We start from the raw sequence: 6,165 nt of genomic DNA, 5'->3' as shown, positions 1-6,165 counted from the left end.
GGTCTTAGCCTTGAGAAAATCTCAAATTCTGTTGAGAGGGCACTGATCCTCCTAGAGCCCCGAAATAATTCCATTTGCCTCTTTAATTTAGCCTTTGCCATACACTCAGTTGGGAGATTGCAGACATGATCAGTTCACAATAACCAAGGGATATCATTAACCCAATACACCAACAGCAGAAAAATAACATGACAAAGATAAGCTAATACATATCATTTATAACCATCAATGAGCATGGCTTCCATTTACCAATCAAAAGAAACATACTGGCCAAGTGTGTCAAGAAACAAAATTCAACAATATGTTATATGCAAAAACACATGTAACTCAAAAGAAAATTTATAGACTGAAAGTCAAAGGATGGAAAACAGTACTCCATATGACAGGAACCCAGAAAAAAGCACAGTTACCTATTCTGTTTGCAGGCAATGTGAACTTAAAGCCAAGATTGATCAAAAGAGATAAACAAGGTCACTACATACTTGTTAGGAGGAAACTTCAAGAGGAAGAAATAACAATCATAAATATATATGCACCAAATATGAGAGCACCCAACTATATAAGCCAATTATTAATAGACATGAAAAATCAAATAAACAATAACACCACTGTAATGTGGGACCTTCACAACCCATTGTCACAAACAGATAGATCAACTAGATAAAAAATCAACAAAGAAATAACAAAACTGAACCAAACCTGTAAACAAATGGAATTAGTTAGCCTTTACAGAGTGTTCCACTCAACAACATCAGAATACACATTTTTCTCAGGTGCACATGGGATGTTCTCTAAAATAGACCAAATACTAGCCCACAGAACATGCTTAAGTAAATGTGAAGGAATTGAAATTTTCCCACGTAGATTATCTGACCACAGTGCAATGAAATGGAAAAATATAGACAAAAGAAACCACAAAAAACTCCATAAACAAATATAAACTAAATAACACCCTCCTGAATAACCAATGGGTTACACATACAATAAAAGAAGAAATAAAACAATAGCTACAATCAAACAAAAGTGCAAACACAACTGAAGAGAACCTGTGGGATGCAATGAAAGCAGTCCTCAGATGCAAATTTATAGCAGTGAATTCTCATATCAGGAAAACAGAATGAGCACAAATAAACAATCTAATTCTGTACCTCAAGCTTCTAGAAAAAGAAGAGCAGGTCAAATCCAAAGCCCAAAAAAGGGAGAAAATGATAAAGATCAGAGCAGAAATTAACACAATTGAGACTAAACAACAATACAAAAAATTCATGAACTGAAGAGTTGGTTCTTTGAAAGAATAAATAAAATTGATAAACCCAATGTTCTCAAAAAAAGGAAAGAAAATTTCAAATTCATGCAATGAGGAGTGAAAATGGTGAAATCACTACAGATCCTGTGGAAATTCAGATCATCAATATCTACTCAAAAATCTTTACTTGCATAGGATGGAAAACACAGAAGAAATGGACAGTTCAAGCTGAATCAAGAAGATATAAAAACTCTGAAAATAACCCAAAGTCAGTCAGTGAAACTGAAAATTTATCTAAAATTTTACCAACAAAGAAAAGCCTAGGTCCTGATGGATTCACACCTGAATTCTACATGATATTTAGAGAAGATTTAATGCCAATACTCCTCAAACTTTTTAATGAAATTCAAAGGGAAGCAATTCTCCCTAACTCATTCCTGAAGGTAAGTATTACCCTGATACCAAAATCAGAGAAAGAGCCAAACAAAAAAGAGAGCTACAGGCCAATCTCCCTAATGAACAGAGATGTAAAAATTCTCAATAAAATGCTAGCAAAGAGAATGCAGAAAATCATCAAAGAGATTATATGCTATGACCAGGTAGGATTCATACCAGTAATGCAGGGATAGTTCAACATATGGAAATCAATAAAAGCAATACAGTATACTGAGAGAGCCAAAGAAAAAAAGTGACATGATCATCATAGTAGATGCAGAAAAACCTTTTGATAAAATCCAACACTAATTCATGATAAAAAACCTTACAGAAAATCAAAATATATGGTCTTAACTCTATCTGCCAAAAGCCATCTATGACAAATCAACAGGTAACATCATACTAAATGGATAAAAACTGAAATATTTCATCTGAAATCAGGCACAAGACAAGGATGTCCACTCTCACCATTCATTTTCAATATCATTCTGGAAATTTTAAACAGAGCAATTAGACAAGTCAGAGAACAAAAGGAATAAGGATAGGAAAGGAAGAAGTGAAATTATAATTATTCACAAATGACATGAAACTGTACATAGAAGACCCCAAAAACTCCACTAAAAGACTTCTAGACATAATAACCAAATTCAGTCACATAGCTGGATACAACGTCATCACTCAAAAATCAATAGAATTTCCGAACACAAATTCACTGAGAAATTAGCATCCCCAAATATGAAATACTTAGGAATCAATCCAAAAAAGAAGTAACAGGTCTATCCAGTGAAAATTACATTACTCTGAAAAAAGAGATGGAAGAGGATTTCAGAAAATGAAAAGATATCCCTTGTTCATGGATGGAAAGACTTAACATTGAGAAAATGGCTACACTCTCTGAACTGTTAAATAGATTTAATGCAATGCTCATCAAAATGTCATTAGCATAATTCACAGATGTAGAGAAAATACTCCTAAAATTCATTTGGAAGCAGATGAGTGTTGAATAGCAAAGACAATCCTAGGTAACAAAGGCAACACAGGAGGCACCACAATCCCTGACTTGAAATTGTACTACAAAGGTACTGTGACAAATCAGCATGGTACTGCCAAAACAAAGCAAAACAAAACAAAACAAAACAAAAATACAACCCAGACCTGGGGATCAGTGGAACAGATTCAAGATGTAGACACATCTACAAAGACACTCAGACACCTTACCTCTGACAAACTAGCTGAACATATTTACTGGAAGAAAGACAGACTCTTTAATAAATGGTACTGGAAAAACTGGTTTTCTATGTGCCAAACACTGAAAGATCCATGCCTCTCACCAAGCACTAAAGTCAAAATGGATCAGAGATCTAAATACTTAAAATGAAACCCTACATCTATTAGAATAGAAAGTAGGTAGAAATCTTGAAGATGTGAGTAGGCAGAGAGCTCATAAACAACAACCAAACTGCATGGAAAATACTTAGGAGAATCCACAACTGCGATTTAATCTGATTGAAAAGTTTTTGCACATCAAAAGAAGTCACCAACAGAGTGGAAAAAACCCACAATTTGGGAAAAAGTTTTAGCCAACTGTCCCTCAGACAAAGGACTTCTACCTAGAACATGTAAAGAATTTAAAAAGTCAGGACCCCCAAATTCAAAGATACCATCCAAAAATTGGCATCTGAGATGAATACATACTTAGATGAGGAAATACAAATGACAAATATCTGAAAAAACATTCAACATCATTGGTCTTTCAAGAAATACAAATTAAAACAACACTGAGATTCCATCTCACCCCAGAATGAATGGCTATCATCAAGAGATCAACCAATAAAAAAGCTGGAGAGGCTGTGGGATAAAAGGAACCCTTCTCCACTGTTGTTGGGAGTGTAGCCTGGTACAACCACTGCAGAAATCAGTGCAGAGATTTCTCAAAAAACTAGGATTAGAGGTCCCACTTAACCCAGCTATTCCCCTTCAGGGTATTTTATCAGAAGAACTGAAAACATAGTGATATATGTGCACTCATCTTTATAGCAGCACAATTTGTGATAGCTAAATCTTGGAAACAATCTGAAGGTTCATCAACAAAGAAATAGCTTTAAAAGTTGTGGTATTTTTATATAATGAAGTACTACTCAGGTATAAAGAAAGATAAACTCAAGGTTTTTACAGGCAAATGGAGGCAACTAGAGACCATACTCATAAGTGAAATAAGTCAAACTTGCATTTGTAAATATCTTGATATCTCCCTAGTGTAAGAAATGGAAAGAGTAAAAAAGATTTAAAAGGTACAATGGCTATTGTGAAAGGGAAAGAAACTACTCAAAAGGAAAGACAATTGGGATGGGGGAATGGAGAAAAGAAGAAAAGGTAAAATATATACATTTAACAGCTAAGATAATTGCACTACTAATTTCTAGTAGTTCATTGATAGGAACAGTTAGAGCTTATATTGTTTGATCAATTTAGCATGCCTATATCTGGTAATCTGAGCAGCTACTTAAGAATATAACAATATGCAATGACCACTGTTAATTTCCTATCATCTTCTTTTGAAATTTTGTACATTTTTATAGTTTTTAAAAAATTCTCTTTAAAATAAAAAATTTCATACCTTTTCATAATCTTGGGCTTGGAAAATAATATGTTACTCTGACACATTAGATAAATTTGTGGCATAATATAGGCATTTCCTAAATTTCAATTGTAGGAGTATTTTAAATATTCAACTTTCAGGATGATATACTTAACCTGTGTACATTTTTGGAGAAATTTTGTGAGATTGAAGAAATCTGAATATATCCCAGTTTGTATTTTGCTTCATTTTAATGTTTCTGTTCACAGATTGACTTTTGAAGACAATTATCCTTGTGACTACAAATTAGCTTACATACCTGCTGCATTTTTTTGTACTCATCCTGAATTTGCTCACCTTCTGTGTTGGTTTGGGGGTTATTGTGCAAGGGGAGACAATATAATACAGGATACATATTTTTATAAGATTATTTATAATAGTCACCAAAAGAATGATATACAAGAGTGTGCAGGAAATCTGTCCACACAACACAGACCAGGAATCTAGCTGAGGGCCTGGATCCCACAGAAATGTCCTGCATGAGTCCAGCTGAAGACCTAGAGCTCATAACAGTGCCTCCCACATACCCAACTGGAAGCCTAGAGCCCCTAACAATATTTCATGCAGCCCTGTTTCACGGATCTGCACTGCAAAGACCCAAAGATCAGTGATGGAATCTAGCAAGTCTGTGACAGCAGGATGAAGGATCTGTGCTAGCAGGCTGAGGGATCTGCACTGGAGCCAGGAAGCGACACTCAGAAGAACCAGAGCTCCCCTGAAAGGTACCACAGCCATCCTCAGCAACAGTGAGGTCCTGAGCTCCTTCAATGATCAAGATGGCTGAGTTCCCATCAGGGAAGCCAATGCAGGAAGCTTCTGGAGACCAGCAGCGCAGCATCTTCCCCTTTTGAGCCAAGAAGTAATGCTCAAAGTGAGGAGCAGAGCTCCCCCAAAGTGAACCAAAGCCATTCTCAGTGCCAACGAGGTCTTGAGCTCCTCAGAGGATGAAAACAGCCAAGTTCATCCGGAAAGCCAGTGCGACGAGCTCTTCCAAAAAAACCCAGCAGCTCCTTACAGCTTCCACCAGCTCCAACAGCAGCCTTTCTTCGCTCCCAACAGCCTCTTTAGTTCCCAAAAGCCTTTTTTCCCCTCTTCTCCAGGTCTACCTCTTATGCTGCTGCCAACAGTCCCCAGGTGGGCCTCCCACACCCAGCACCATGCTTACTCAGTTCAGCTGGGGGTTATAAATTGACCACCACTTGTCAATCTACCACACCCTTCCAGCCAGTTTCTTTCTATAGGGTAGAAATAAATATAAGGACTTGCTGCATTAGATTACTTTATTGTACCAATGAGATCCAGGGTAACATTTGACCATATCTGTAAGAGTCATCAAAATCTTTGCACATTCCACTTAGGGAAACTGCATTGATGAGCAATAACCAATGCTCCTAATTGCATACTGGAGAAAAGGAAATCATCCTCACCTATTAAAGCCACATTCTGAAACCCTTTCCACATCACATCTCCTTAGAACTTCTTTGGAGATGGATCCAGGAAGCTCACTCCTCAATGCCAAAGTTTACAGCCAAAAATTCGCACATCACTGCCTATATCAGCAGACATACATCCCCATGAAGAATGAAATTCACAACATGAAATATCCCAAATCTACTCATAACAAGCTGAAATGTTTCTGAGTCCTCCAAATATTTACCTCAGGTCTTGGTCATCAAACACACTACACTCATATGCACATTTCACACAAAAATGTGATGGTTGATTAAAATTCATTGCTACAACAGCAGAATAGGAATGGTGGTTCTCCTATAGGTTAACCTCAGATTTCCACATACACTCTCTCTAAAGTATAGTTCAGAGAAGGACACTAGATATCAGAATCTAA

This window comes from Chinchilla lanigera, unplaced genomic scaffold (genome assembly GCF_000276665.1).
Source record: "Chinchilla lanigera isolate Chin_1 unplaced genomic scaffold, ChiLan1.0 scaffold00031, whole genome shotgun sequence".
Classification (NCBI taxonomy): domain Eukaryota; kingdom Metazoa; phylum Chordata; class Mammalia; order Rodentia; family Chinchillidae; genus Chinchilla; species Chinchilla lanigera.
Note: the sequence above shows the minus strand (reverse complement) of the source record.